General features: G+C 41.8%; 1 long non-coding RNA gene across 2 annotated transcripts; it reads right to left on the bottom strand.

Annotated features, from left to right (window-relative positions):
* Nucleotides 1-481: 481 nt before the first annotated feature.
* Nucleotides 482-12,866, bottom strand: LOC118023328. Of its 2 annotated transcripts, XR_004682774.1 has the most exons (5): nucleotides 12,437-12,866; nucleotides 10,478-10,635; nucleotides 1,477-1,596; nucleotides 1,220-1,250; nucleotides 482-747 (listed from the first exon to the last, which is right to left on the bottom strand). It is a non-coding gene; the product is annotated as an uncharacterized LOC118023328 (long non-coding RNA). The 2 variants fall into 2 exon arrangements; XR_004682773.1 differs by lacking the exon at nucleotides 12,437-12,866 and having other exon boundaries at nucleotides 10,478-11,221.
* Nucleotides 12,867-15,576: the final 2,710 nt, after the last annotated feature.

Below are 15,576 nucleotides of genomic sequence, written 5' to 3'. Positions count from 1 at the left end.
CTTCTCACATTCCCTTTTTCTGGGGACTATGCAGGGCTGCCATCCTCCCCACTCGTAACTTTGATCCTGAAGGTAGATTTTATCGGAGTTCTGTCTCTGACATGAATTTGCCTAATCTTCTTAGAAAATAGCCCTCAATTGTTTGTGAACTCATTTTTTCAGGTAAAAAGAGCAGGAGAAAACATAATATTTCACCTCACCTTCCCAATTAAATACGTCTCACATCCGAGCCACATTCACCCAGCTCTGCCCCGTTCGGCCGCTGGGCCTTTGCGCATGCTGTCCCCCCGCCTCAAGTGGCCACCCTCCCTTTTCCACTTCCCTTTAAAGTGCAAGACAACAACCACATTTCTAATGGAGCTTCCCTCCACCATCCCAGAAAACATAAATTATCCTCTTTCTATTGGTTTCCTGTGGCTGCTGTAACAAATTACCACAGACCGGATAGCTTAAACAAGAGAAATGTATTCTCTCACTGCTCTGGAAGCCGGAAGTCTGAAGTCAAGGTGTGGCCCGGGCGGTGCTCCCCACAGAGACTCGAGGGGAGAATCCGCTTCGTGCTTCTTCCAGAGGCTGGTGGCTGTGGCGTTCATCGTACCCGCCTCTGCATCCCTCTTCACATGACCTGCTCTGTGTGTCTCAAATCTCTCTCGGCCTTTTTCTTATAAGGACATTTATCGTTGCGCTTCGGGCCCACCTGGGGTATCACGAGGCCATCTCGACATCCTTAATCACGTCTGCACAGACCTTTTATTCCAAATAAGGTAATATCCGTTGGTTTCAGGGACTTGGACACAGACAGATATTTTTGGTGGCCACTATTCAACCCACTATCCCTGTCCAACCAAAAACACACTAAACCCCACGGCATGCTGCCCCCCCCAAAAAAATAATCATCACTGTGTTATATCGCTTAGCACACTGAGCCATAAAGTGCTCTCCCTCCACTGGATAGGCCTTTGAACTACACAAACTCTACTGGCTTTACCTTTTGGATTACAGCATCTTCATGTGCTTGTCACAATGGACTGGTAATATAAATGAAGCCAAGAGTCTCTGCTGGCCCAACCAAACCCACCCACACGGTGGTGCCTCTGCTCTTTCACGGTGAGCAGGACTAGTGGTTTGGTTTGTGCCCCCTCCCCCACCCCCTGCCCCCTGAGAATGTTCTCGAAACTTATGCAAACATGCAAAATAATTTATGTGTATACATACTCACCCATACACACAAATAAGGCCTTTGTTCTCCCCTTTTTTTGAAGATTTTATTTGAGAGAGAGAAAAAGTGAGAAAGAGCATGAGCAGGGGGGAGGGGCAGAGGGAGAGGGAGAAGCAGGCTCCCCGCCGAGCAGGGAGCTGGATGCGGGGCTCGATCCCAGGACCCCAGGACCATGACCCGCCCGAAGGCAGACGCTTAACCTACTGAGCCACCCAGGTGCCCCTTGTTCTCCCTTTTTAAAGAAAGTATTTGCAAACCTGTTTTGCTACTTCAGAACATACGGTGAACTTGCCTCTCGGTGAGATACACCAGGACCTTTTTAGCAGCCAAAGACCACTGCCCTGCAGGGAAGCCCTGCAGTTTAATCCATCAGTCCCCTGTGGGTAGATTGAGATATTTAACTGTATTTTACCTCTAAACATGGAGTCATAGACATTTTTTTACGAATGTGGCTTGGGCTACTCCTGATGATGCTGATGAGGATTTTCCTTACATTTAGATCTTTAGTACATCTAAAGGGGGCAATTTCCTCCCCCAGCTCTATGACAATGTCCGGATACCTTTTTGTCACACCTGGGGGGAGGGGCATAGACCCTGCCAAACATCCTACAGTGCATGGGAAGTCCCCCCACAACAGAGAGTTAGCCAACCCCAAATGTCAAGAGTGCCCACGTGGAGAAACTGGCTAAAATGCATTTTATAAATAGGGTAAAACAGAGATCTTTGTTTTCATTTATGTGGATTGTTAATTTTGTCCATATCTGTTATTTATCCAACCTTCTTGTCCCACTGAAATAAAATGTTGTGTAATCCTGTGCTTCGTTCATAAAATATCTTTCTTTCTGACCTCTCTCTTCAGTGCTTCTGATCTTCCCACTGATCCGTTGTTTTATTCTTATGCCAATGCTGATTTTTTAACTTAAGTTCTTTTTCATTACAGTAAGCAAACACATACTAGATATAAGCTCCTTATTCTCATAGTTCTACTCTAGCAAACTAAATTTGTTTCACAAATGAAATACAAACACAATTACAAAACCAATAAGCTTCAAATGAACACAGCACACTGCCATAACCAAGGTGCTGGTCAGAAGCGAACAGGGACTCAGGGCTATGGGGCAAGCGGGTCCTCTCCAGGTGGGTATGCCGAGAATATTATTTGTCATGTGAAGACCTAAGGCTTCCTTGTTGTTCCCACTGATGTAAACTTTTGTTGTCACTGAGCCACATTGGTGTTTGGCACTCATCACGAGCACATCATCAGTGTTTTAAATCTACGTCTGTTCTTATTTGCACAGGATTATTAAATCAGGGCTCCTTACCACCAGTACAATCCTAAAGGCACATAATTGGAAATACAAGTATGACACAGATTTTGTGGCAGTTCTTAGCTGTGGGTGGCCATCGGATGACACAGAATAAGATTATGTTTACTTCTTTGTCATTATTATTTTAAATTATAAAATTGCATTTTGCATAAAATTACATTTTTGGTTTGCAGAGAGGATTGTCCAATCCCAACAAATAGCCACAGACACCAACTGGAAAAATTCTCTATGTGTCTTTCTCCTGCCGTTGAAGGTTTTCTTCCAGAAGCCACCTCCTCCCAGGAGGCTGAGAGCTCACTTATAGCATGTCCCTGCCCTCATTTCAATGCCATGTGATTCTGATTCCAGAAATTTTAAAGTATGTTTTCACATCCGGCTAGGCAAATTCTCTCTGCCACCCTTCGGTATTTTCCTTTTTCAAATTTTTATGGGAAATTTTTACATGTTTGTACTTTCATTTTTTACTTACAGTCAAGAAGTATGATTCCTAATGTTCCACAGGAAGAGAGGAGGGAGGGGCTCCATGAGAACGCCTTTCATGTAACCACTGATTTCATGACAGCTGAGACTTCAAATGTTAAGACTTTCCTCCAGAACATGGTATGTTTCGCTCTTTGTTTCTACCTTAAGTCCTTAAATAAAGTTTGATAGTATTCTTTGTTCTGATTACATTTATTCCTGGGGGCAATTGTACTACTGGGTATTTACCCCAAAGGTACAAATGTAGTGATCCAAAGGGGCACGTGCACCTCGATGTTTATAGCAGCAATGTCCACAATAGCCAAACTATGGAAAGAGCCTAGACGTCCATCAACAAATGAATGGACAAAGAAGATGCATATATACATAGCGGAATATTATGCAGCCATCAAAGAAATGAAATCTTGCCATTTGCAACGACGTGGATGGAACTAGAGGGTATTATGCTAAGCAAAATAAGCCAATCAGAGAAAGACAATTATCATATGATCTCACTGATATGAGGAATTTGAGAAACAAGACAGAGGATCATAGGGGAAGGGAGGGAAAAATGAAACAAGACGAAACCAGAGAGGGAGACAAACCAAAAGAGACTCTTAATCTCAGGAAACAATCTGAGGGTTGCTGGAGTGGAAGGGGGTGGGAGGGATGGGGTGGCTGGGTGACAGACATGGGGGAGGGTGTGTGCTATGGTAAGCACTGTGAATTGTGTAAGATTGATGAATCACAGACCTGTACCCCTGAAACAAATAATACATTATGTTAATAGAAAAAAAATTTATTCCTGAAGGTTTTTAATAGTTTTTGTACCTATTTTAAATGGGATTTCCCCTAATCCCTTATTGCTATATCCAAGAAAGGGGTTATTGATTTTTATACATATATAAATATATAAATATTTATAATAATATAAAATAAATATGTAAATATATAAAACTTACATAATATATATTTTATGTATTATATTGTATATATTATTTATATATTTTATATATATACACACCTTCATATACTTTATCAAAAACTCTTATGAATTCTAAATATTTTTTTGATAATTTTCAAGTTGTCTAGAAATATATTAATATTTTCTGAAAACAAATATTATTTTGAGGATTTTTAATTCTAACATATATTTTGCCAACTTCCTTTTCTAGCAGCTTCAGTGTCCAATAGTAGTGTCATTTTCTCTTCTTTTTGATTTAATAGAAACAGCTTTAGCATTTTACCACTCATGTATTGGCTCACAGTGTTCAGCATATTTACTCAGTTTACTTCTAAGCTGGGGTAGAATTTTTATCTATTGTCCAAATTGTGTAATGTACTTTAGAATCTACTGATATTTTTTCATCTTTCTCCTACAACTGAATTAAGAATTATGTTTTTAGATTTCCTGATGGTGAACCATTCCTTCAATTACAAGCCCTCCTGGGTTATGTTGTAATAAGCATTCTTTCAATATACTGCTGGATTTTACTTGCTATTTACCTATATAAAGTACTTATTCATTTGTTTATTGTTCTATAATCTTTGGTATTAAGATTATAATAGATTTGAAATGAATTAGGACATTTCTATAATTTTCTATATACAGAAAATTTCAATAACATAGGAACTATTTTTTGAATATAAAATGGGTGTTAGCTGTGAATATCAACAGAGCTGGGTAAATTTTTGGTATGTTTATTTTTCTACCATCATTGGGCTAATTATATATATATTTTTTAAATCACCAATTTCCAGTATGTTTTAAAAGTATTACTGTAGAGTCACATAAAGTACCCACCTGTAACTTTTCTCTTTTTAATGTCTGTTCTTATACTTCATATTCCACTCTTAATGTTGTATCTTTTGTTTCCTGTCTATTTTCCAGGGTTTGTCTATTTCATCTTTTCTATGGGTTTGTCTATTTCATCTTTTTAAAAAAATAGTTCTTTATGTTGTTTCTTTTAATTTAATTTCTTTCAAGTTTTATTTTTATCAGTCCTCCTCTCATAATCCTTGTGCTTATTGTATTCTTCTTTATCTAGTTTATTTACTTAAATATAATAAAAATGATGTATTATAAATTTTTCTCCCAGCACAGCTTTGGCTGCATCCGCTAAGTTTTCATTTTAATTTTTCTGTATGATTTGTAATTCCGATTTTTATTTACTCTTTCATATGAGAAGTTATTTAGATATATATTTCTAAAATTTCAACAAATCAAGCTTTTGGGTGACATCTTTTCATTATTGCTTTTCTAGGTTTGAGGATTTGGGGGTAAAAGATTATGGTCAAAGAATGTGATCTATAAAATCTCCCTTATTTGAAATTTGTTAGGGTTTTATTCTAACTGAAGACAAATTGATCTTTGTCCTTATTCTATGAATTATAAAAGAAGATGGTATGTTCTCTGTGTGCAGACATAATAGAGTTTTGTTGTTGTTCTACCAGATTATTATTGGTTTTTCCTGGTCTCTAGATTTTCCTAATTTTTTGTTCTTGAAGAAACTATTTAATATTTAAATCACAGTTTCCATTGACACCATCATCCTTTCTATTACACATCTAATACACATCCAGATTCATTATACACCAAAGTTTCTGGGACATGTTATCTTTTCTGCATGTAAATCTTTGCTCTGTTTTTATTTACATTTTACAGAGTACTTTCTTGAAATTTTCTGAATAGTAACATACCTAAAAGTATCACATTCGTTTCTCCTTATAAAGATTGTTATCCTGGCAGAACAGAGGACTTTTTTTAATCATATATTTTTCTATTAATAGTTTGTAGATGTGCTTCTATTTTCTTTTAACTTCTGGTATTGCAGATGAGAAGTCAGATACAAATCTGATTCTCTAGACTTTGAAGGCAGGCTTTTGTACTTGTCTAGAAGTTTATAGCTTTGACACTGAGGCTTGTATTTCAGAAATTTCACCAGGATATGTCTAGATCTAAGCTGTCCGAAGTGGGAAGCACTAACATTGACTAATTAAGTGAAAATGTTAGTTAAATAAAATTAAATAAAATTTAAAAGTCAGTTCCTTGGCCATACTATCCCCATTTCACACACTCCAGAGCTCTGTGTGGTTAGTGGCCACCATGTTGCCCAGCACAGAGCATTTCCATCCCTGCAGGAAGCTCTACTGGCCAGCTCTGGTCAGGTCTGTATTACTAGTATTATTAATACTATTATTAATCTTGCATGACATTTGCTGAACCCTTTCAACTTCAAAATTGAAGTTTTCTTTAGTTCAAAATGTTTCCTTTTACTTATTTAAAACTTCTCCATTTGTTCTTTTTTTTCCTATTGAAATTTCTTAACACTGCTTATAACATCTTAATTCTCCAAATCTCATAATTTCACTCACTATTCCCTCTCTCTTGCATGTTTCCTTAATGAGATCTTTAATTAAGTGATCAGCAGTGACTATTCCCTTTATCAGTTCTTCCATTAAATGTCTTATTTTGCAAAATGTGTATTTTAGCTAAAAATTTCTTTTTAGGGATCTCTGTGAATGTGTCTCCTTGAAAGTTTCCTTTTTTTTTTTTTTTAAGTTATGCTCTTCTTCATTTCTTCCACTCTGGAGCCATAGCCTTCTAGTTGATCAGTCAGGTTGGTCTTCCTTCCTCCCTCAGTTGATTTCCTTTCTGAATCCGCCATACGTTTGTGCTTTTCCTTGCTTCCTGTGGCTATGGCTCACTCAGCAGACCACACCAAGCTCCTGGAGGAAATGGGTGACCTTAGCTCTAGCATCTGCTGCAATGGCGTCTCAGCCATTGTGGAACCTGCAGCCATTTCTTCTGATCCCGTGGAGCCCCCAGTTGGCATCCAGACATCACACAACTGAAGACCTGTCCCAGATACCCTCCAGAGCCCCAGGCTTCCATTGCTTAATTGGCCCTCCTGAGTAGTTAGGAAGACTGGCAATGAGAACAAAGTTTCCAAATGCCATCATCTGGATTCTAGGCTCTTGAAGGCTCATATTTTACCTTCTCTGTCATTAAAGGAGAGCCCAAGAACAGTTCTGAGTAGAACTGTGTTAGAAGTTAACTCTGATGGTTGGCCCCCAAACCCAAAGTGATTTTTCCCCAAAATCCATTGGCTAGAGTGAGAAAGGTATATCTCACAAGAGAGTAAAAATTGGTATAAGCTTTCTGGAAAACAATCTGACAATAAGATTCAAAATTCATAAATTACAGATTCCCTTTAACCAAGCAATGATATATTTAACATATTCTGAGGGAATTATTAAAGATATTGTAAAGACTTAACTATAATAATGTAGTTTAATACTGTTTAAGATAGTAAAACATAAAAAGGTGATAGATATAGATAGGTAGGTAGGTGAATAGATGTAGATGAGGAAATAACCTAAATGCACAATAATAATTTGTAGCAATTTAGCTTCAAAAACTGTAATATATGCACCAGTATAAAACTATACAGTCAGTGAAAATGATATTGTCGAAAGATCATTTGTATGTGTACTGTGATTCTGGGGGTTTTTTTGTGTGTGTGTGTGAGTCCGTTTTATATAAAATTTATATCTAGAAATTTCTCTATGTGTTTATATCTCTATCTGCATAAAATGTGGGAGGATAGAATATACCAAAGTGTTTAAAAGTGGTAGAATGACAAGCAATGGTTGATCATTTCAAATTTCATTTTCTTAAACATTGAACATATTTTGCTTATGTGATTTTTAAAAATTACCAAAATTACTTGAAAGCTCTTATTTAAAACTCCAGTTGAACTTTTCAGAATCACGTTCAAGGTTTCCAGCAAACTGCATGGTTACGTGATCCCAGCTCCCAAAACCAAGCTACATGGTTACTTGATCCTAGCTCCTCACTCTTGTCTTTTCCAGATCCAGTTTCACCCAAGCTGAGCCTACCTCCCTCACATCTCCTTCCACCATCCCACTCCAGTTGATGATGATGGTGAGTTAATGTACCACACGATCATCATGGTCTAAGGAAATCACACTTACTGAGAGGGAGCAAGGCGTCATTCCTCATTCCCTCCCAGGTCTTCCTCCAGGTTTCTGTTTCACCAGCAAAAGGTAAAGGGAGCAGGAATGGGAGAGCCAGGGCATTTCACAGGCTGGAGCTGAGGGCTGGGGAGGAACATCCGAGGCTGTGCAGATGCCTTTAGTCCTGCCCCAGCATCGAGACAATGTGGTGAGGGCTGCAGGGCTGGGTCCACCTCTAGGGCAGAGGCAGTAAGCAGGATACCAGGTCAGACCAGGGCCAGCTATGAGACTCATTGGTGATGACTCATCTGCTAGTCTGGGCTCCTTCAATATCCTCATTAACCATGACATTAGTCTCTATGTCTAGGTTGGAAGGACAGAAGTTTAATACTACCTGCTCAACCCTGTTCTAGGCACCATGTGGCAAAGCAAGAGCAGATCATGTCTCCTCACCCCAGGCTGTTTGAGGAAAGTCCAGAGCTGAACAACAGGAGGGAGCAGAGAGGTCCGCAGCCCTGTTGGTAACTTTCCTCATGCTGCCATCTTGTTATACCCAAGTTTTACTTTCTGGATGAAATAAATGAGAAAACAAAGGACAAACTCTTGCTGAGCAGAAAACTAAAGCAAGGTGGCATTTACATGCTTGGCAAGTTAAGTTCTCTTTAATGCATGACAGTCTTGGAAGTTGCTTCTTGGCGCATGTCGTGCCGGGATACTACATAATGGAGCCTTCCCCGTGGAGACAGGGCCCCCCTCCTTCCAGGTTGTGTGGCCTTTCCAACATTGGATCTAGTGATGAACATATCTCATCTTAGGATTGGGCGTCCTGTGACTATTTCCACTCATTCTCTCCCTCCAGCATCCATCCATGAGACAGCGAGCCCCTCCAGGGCAAGAATCCTCTCTCTCCCTGTAGCCAGAGACCTAGAAGAGCTGAAGGGGTGGGTAAGAGGCCAAGGCACAGATGTGGGGAGGGGCTCGTGACCCGGGGCCTTTCGGTCAGGGGAGCTCACTAGAGGATGGCAGGAGGGGACACATTTGAATCTTTAGTAGAGAGTATGGTGATAAGGGGGGGGTCAAAGTGGCAATCCCCCCACTGTAGAGAGAGGGCTCAGGGCTGATTCTCTTTAATGGAAGTGGCATTCTGGAGGCTCCCAAGGGTCCTTTGTCTTTTAAAATAAAATCATTTGCTGCCTTTAGTCCAATGTGCTCCTCAGATTGTAACGTGAACACGAAACACCTGAGGATCTTGTTAAAATGCAGATTCTCGGGGCACCTGGGTGGCTTAGTTGGTTAAGCGACTGCCTTCAGCTCAGGTCATGATCCTGGAGTCCCGGGATAGAGTCCCGCATCGGGCTCCCTGCTCAGCGGGGAGTCTGCTTCTCCCTCTGGCCCTCCCCCCTCTCATGTGCTCTCTCACTCTCTCTCATTCTCTCTCTCAAATAAATAAATAAAATCTTTAAAAAAAAATGCAGATTTTCACAAGTCTAGGGTGGGGGTCTGAGAGCTGTTGCTGGCCCGAGGCTCACACTCTGCATAATGAGACATTCAAAAGCACCTATCACACAGAAGTCTGCTCTTGCTACAACAGAGCAGGCTTCATCAGATGTGAGCCGGATCTCCCACCTGCAGTGGATGCAGAAGGTCAGAAAGATGCTAGGTGTGCAGAGCTGAGAGGTTGGGCTTCTTTCCCAATAACTCCAGCAAATGCATTACCTCTTTCAAGTTCACCAGGTTGCCACAAAGATACTCTTTATATTCTCCACATCTAACAAGTTCATTCTGGGCATGGAAGGGGTTAAAGGGGCCAGAGACAGTGAGAGAAAGCAGCCTTTTCAGGGCATTTCTAACAAGCTGAGCCTGATCCAAACCTTGTTCAATGAGCACTTACTTTATACAAATAAGCTCACAGGCGCGCACTCATCTCTAATTAAACGAGAAAGAAAGCATTTGTTCTAATTGGACTGCATAGCTCAAGAATTAATTGTAAGATTGTTTAGAATTGCAATCTTGTGACCTGTTCGCCAGGAGGGGAAAAAAAAAAAAAAAGAAAACTTACTTCAGGAATCTTACTCTATGTAATGTTTTCTGGGCTGTTTCTCTTTTTAATTCCTGGACCTTCGTGCAGTTTGAACTGATGATTTACAAACAAAAGCAAAAACTTCTAAGGGCAGCTTACCGCACCGTGTTTCAAAAGTGTTGGCAAAGGTGAAGGTAACTCAATTCAGCGTATGTTCTAATGTGCCCCTGAGAAAGTGTCTTGATAATTAAGGGTTTGCACAATTTCTGTGCGGGGAATCATGAGTCACATTATTTATCAATGTCAAAAGAATCACTTTTGTATTCAGCAATCTGTCCTGCCTGGAAACAACAGATACTCTCCCCAAATGCTAGTCTACAGCCACATTCAGCCAAAGGTGCAAGAGCTTTCTGTGGGCTCATCTGGTGCCCTGGGGTGGCACTGATTACCATCGAGTTTGCAAAGGATTACCTGAGGGGGGCTTGGCACCACGTGCGTCTGAGCTGCCCTCCTCTGCTTGGGCTCTCTCTTCTGCATCTTGTTGGTGCAGCTTGCTGACAAATGCTGGTTGTTTGCCTGCAGCGGGTACAGCTCGTCTAGCTGCAGAGAGAACAAGCTGGTCCTTTGCCCTTCAAAAGTTTAAAAAAAAAAAAAAGGATGCAGCTCTGTCATCCTTGAATGCACACCCTGAACCCCTCCAGATCAGGGGCAGATGTCTTGAGAGAACCGGGCAGGCTGGGACCGAGGAGCTCTTTCGCACCTGGGGCCCCAGTCCATCGATGCAGCTCTGCTCAGCTAGCTGTGCTTTGCTTACTAATACTCTGCCAGGGGCAAAAGGGAACCCACTCCACTGCCAAGAACTAGCTTGAGCTTGTGGAGCTGACACTTGGAAAAGTCTTGCTTTGACTTGTATATGGAAAGAGAACATTTCAAGTTGAATGTCAGTGATAGAGAAAAGGGGGATGCTTGAGATGGTCTTCCCGTGAAATGCCACATTTCGTGTGAAGGACACTTGACGAGGGCACATTCATGAACGGGGCATACTTCTGCTGGGGGTTTTCCCCCTCCCAGCCTTTACCCCCTCCAGAGGTACAAGTTTTCACAGTTGTTCGCTCTCGAACACAAAACCTGGCTGTTCTTGAGTAAGTTTCAGAGATGGAAAATGTAGATGACCCTGCCAGAATTACATAGTGTGAAGCAACTCAAAGCAGACTGTAGTAATCGAGGATGGAAAAACGGATCTGAACTGACTGTAGGGAACTTTTCACTAGACTGTGAGGTCATTAAGGGCTGGCTTAGGGCTCTGAGTTCCCACCTCCTGACATGAGATCCCTTCCCAGGCTCAGCAGATCTTTGAGTAATGAATGGAAAGATAACGTAAGACCGGATGTAACTGAGAAGAAGCACTGAACACCACTGCCACCGCAGTTCCAAAGGGGACAGACCAGTGAGGGACCCAGTGAGGAGGGGCACAGAGTGATCCTGAATATCCTGTGGCTTCTAAATCTCCTCGTTCCTATGCCTGGCCTCTTCCCACTCTACTGAATTTCCTGAGACCACAGCCTGTATCAAGCTCTATTCACTGTGGAGAAAATTTGACTTCTAGACTCCTAATCGCATTGCCTATCCTGGGTAACAATCTTAGCATCAGGTGTTTAATAGATGCAAAACCAAAAAGAGACGGTAATTCATGGTTCATTTTGTTTGTTGCACATGAAAAATTTATGACCAAAAGTTTCTAATCATATATTTTACACACATACAATAATATGCCTACATAAGAGTATTTTAAATATTTTAAAATCCAATGGTTTAAATAAAATTTACTTAAAGTATGTTGTTGTATTAGTCAGAAGAGTTTAAGCTATGCAATGATTAAAAAAATGAGCTCCAAAATCTCAGTGGCTTTACACCCAAAAGTTTCTTTTTTTTTTTTTTTAAAGATTTTATTTTTATTTATTTGACAGAGAGAGACACAGCGAGAGAGGGAGCACAAGCAGGGGGAGTGGGAGAGGGAGAAGCAGGCTTCCCGTGAAGCAGGGAGCCTGATGTGGGGCTCGATCCCAGGACCCTGGGATCATGACCTGAGCCGAAGGCAGACGCTTAACGACTGAGCCACCCAGGTGCCTCCAAAAGTTTCTTTCTTGCTCTGCTCTATGTCAAGTACATGGCAAGGAGGAAGTTTTAACTCTATGGGAACCAGGTTCTACCACTTAAAATATCTCCAGACTCTATAGGAAGGAAAGATCTGAGAAGGGCCATGTTCTGACTCTTTTACACTGTAGCCCAGAAATGGCACAAACCACTTCTGCCTACAGCCTTTTGTTCAGAACAAGTCACAAAAACTTAACAGAGAAGTCATCAACCTTAATAGTAAAGCCCAAATTATTTGCTAAGAGGCCTGTTTGAGCTTCTAGGCCACAAAGGTACCTCTCTCGGTTGGGTGATATCCAAGTGCCCAGCATTTCACCGTAGAGTCAAGACTGGGGGCCACAGCCTACAGGGGAGGGGCAAAGAATATGATGCTGAGGACAGAGTAGTTGCTTGGCCCAACTTCCCATTCACAGGGCCTCCCACTTTGTCTTAACATGTTGCCATTTCTCTCAAGGGATATCACACGATTCTGAAAATACTCCAAGTGGATTGAATATTTAACACATAAGTTTTTTTAAGACCCATTTAGTGTTTCTTTCTATTTTCAAATACTGGAAACCTTAAAAGCTGGAAATTCAAAACCTCAAACATCCCTGAGCCCCTAAGAGGCCTTAGCAGGGATAGATAATCCAGTGAGTTCGTTGACAAAATTAGTTGAAAATACATATGGGTGTTAGCCCCCTGGAGACTAGCCGCTCTAACCCAAGATCACCCCATGGTCATCAGCAGACTCCACCCCACCGGGGTGACAACCACATGGAGAAAGGTCCAGTGGTGGCAACCTCCCAACTCGGCTTTCCAACCCCGCCCGTTTGTACCTGGCACCCAGCATCATTGACGGAGGGCGCTCTGGCCACCAAAATCTCTTAAGTGTAATTGAGAGAAGTTGGTTAGTTTGCAGGTTGAGAGGATACAGGATTAAACCAGTGTGGAGACTCTAGTGTTTTTCAGTGCTGGAAAGGGGGTCCCTGGGGATGGGGGGTAGGGGATCCTGGCCTGAAGCCCACTAAGCCCTGTCACCTGAACAAATAGCTCCCTGTCACAGCGATGTCGCTAGAGAGAACAGCTGAGGTTCGGCAGAGCATCTGCTAATGAGTCGTCTCCACGGTGTCAGCCCTCCCGCTGGGGGCCCATGCTGCACTCTGACATTATTTTCCTTAAGTGAACAAAAGCAAAGCCAGGCCGACTAAGTCAGCACAGTTGGCTCCACCAGCTTAGACACCTCACTGATCACCAGCTCCAAAGACTCTCAAAGGTGGCCTCTGTACACCCTCCTTCTCTGGGAGACAGACGCAAACCAGAGGCCAAGTCCCTTGGGTCCCCACACCACCCCTCCCTGTGGTGGGAAGAGGGGAAGACGGCCATCCCCCAAAGGCTCCCAGCTGGTGAGAAAGCGGAGGAAGAGGAAGGCCTGGCCTCCGGGCAGGGTGGGGGAGGCTTGCTGGGAAGCAGTGTTTGTTCTCTGGGCCTCCAGCTCAGGGCTGCCTGGGAACCCAGGGAGCTGCCAGAGCCCAGGCTGCCAGTGTGTGGCGTCAGTGTAGACGCTGAACCTGGGCCAACTTCAGCAAAGGCTGAGGGGAAACTGGGTTGTGCCGGCAATTGATCTGCTCTCTCCTGCCAGTGGCAACTTGTGTTTAGAACTGCATTTTTGCATTAAGATGGGGCAAATGGGACTGAGCTTCTTGTGCAAGGCCGTGGACGCTGCCAGATTTAGGTCACCTATTTTCTGAGTGACGAAAACACTTACTTGGGCTTTCATAAAGGTTTCCCTACTTTTTAAGGTGTGTCAAAGAGAAGTATTGAATACGTGCTTGATAGTGACTGGCCGTAGGTACCCTGTGTAACAGAGTGGCATCTCAGACACGAAATTTCTTACCTGCACAGATGAAACTGTTACCTTTTGTATCCTGCCAATTTGACAAAGTTCAGGAAAGTTTTAGACGGCGAACTTGGCATGGATGGTGGAAGTGGGCTTTCACGGTGACATACCCGGTCATCCCCTGTGTAGACATTAGGCTTCTCATTTTTTCCTTCCTTTTAGCTTAACAAGCAGTCACACACCTAGGAAATTCTCCGAGGAATATTTAGGCTGTGCTCCTATATTCAGAAGCGTACCAGAGAACCCTGCTTTCGGAGACTTGGAGATTGTTTTTTTGAAAATGATGTCCATTTGAAGAATGCATGTATTTGGGCCTCTCTGGCTCACATCACCCCGAGGAGGACGCATGTGAAATGTATAAAGTAAAGAAAGCAACTCCAGGTTGGAATTTATCCAAGCAGATGACTAGGTCAGTACAGAATCAGACTTTCCTATAAAGTCTGAAGCCTCCATGGTATCACCTTCTGGGCTATAAACAAACCATGTGGCACAAATTATTTATTGCTGACCAGCAAATGGATTTTTCCAGTGGATTCTCAAACCCTTCTTTCTCTTGTGGCACTGTTCCATTCTGATACATTTATCTGAATTATTCCTATGAGAGTAAAGGGTTTCATTCATTAAAGACCATGAGCCTCAGAGCATCAGGAAATAATGTGTCTAACTTCCCTGCTTGAATTGGGATTCTCCAAAGCAATGAACATAGACAGAGGCCAGAAAGAATGGATGGCTATTTTTAAAAGATGGATAGGCGTCTGTGGACCTTTGCAGTTTACAAATCATCTGCACCACAAAAAGTTCCACAGATGCATCTTGAATATTTGAATCAAGTTACTTAAGAAATGGCCAGTGCAAGAACACTAAGACCTCCCTTTGTCTCCAGAAAGAAGAAAATAAATCTCCCATAGGAAAGACACCACCTCACATACCAGGAGATAGAGAGATATCCTTATTGTCAAAGATAGGGAATTCAAGACCAAGAATTCTGTATAAACAAATCTTGTTACTTTTACTAATTTACTACCCCAGACCCAATCATTTTGAGAATTCCTTACTAATGGTAGCTCCCAAACATAGAAAACATAATTGTCCTGTAAAATATCAAAGATTTATGCTTCTTTGTCTAAAATGTACAAAAGCCACCTCCGTTGGTCATTGTTTCATCTCAATCTCATCACTGGGCCTTTGTGAGCATGTAATAAAACTTAGGGCTTTTTTTCCTCCTGTTAAAAAAACAAAACAGCAAATAAGCCAACAGCATAGCACTTAACAAAGGAGCCCTCCAATTCCTGTATTTGTAATAAAAGGGAAGCAGAATTCTAAGTAAGAAAAAGGAATAATTTTGTCTTTAAAGATCTAGTCAGAGAAGAAAAACTTCTGGCTGAGAAGGTATGAGTTTAACTCTACAATAATAAGCCCATGTTGAGGATGCACAAAGATTTCAGATTTTCATGTAGCAAATATACTACAGGAAGCAAGGCTTGGGTTGGCTTTGCTCTTGGAGTACTTAGAAAGTAGTGACAATAAAAGAGTTTGA

The sequence above is a fragment of the Mirounga leonina genome, unplaced genomic scaffold (assembly GCF_011800145.1).
Source record: "Mirounga leonina isolate KUSES-001 unplaced genomic scaffold, KU_Mleo_1.0 Mir_179, whole genome shotgun sequence".
Classification (NCBI taxonomy): Eukaryota; Metazoa; Chordata; class Mammalia; order Carnivora; family Phocidae; genus Mirounga; species Mirounga leonina.
Note: the sequence above shows the minus strand (reverse complement) of the source record. Positions and strands in the feature narration are given on the sequence as shown.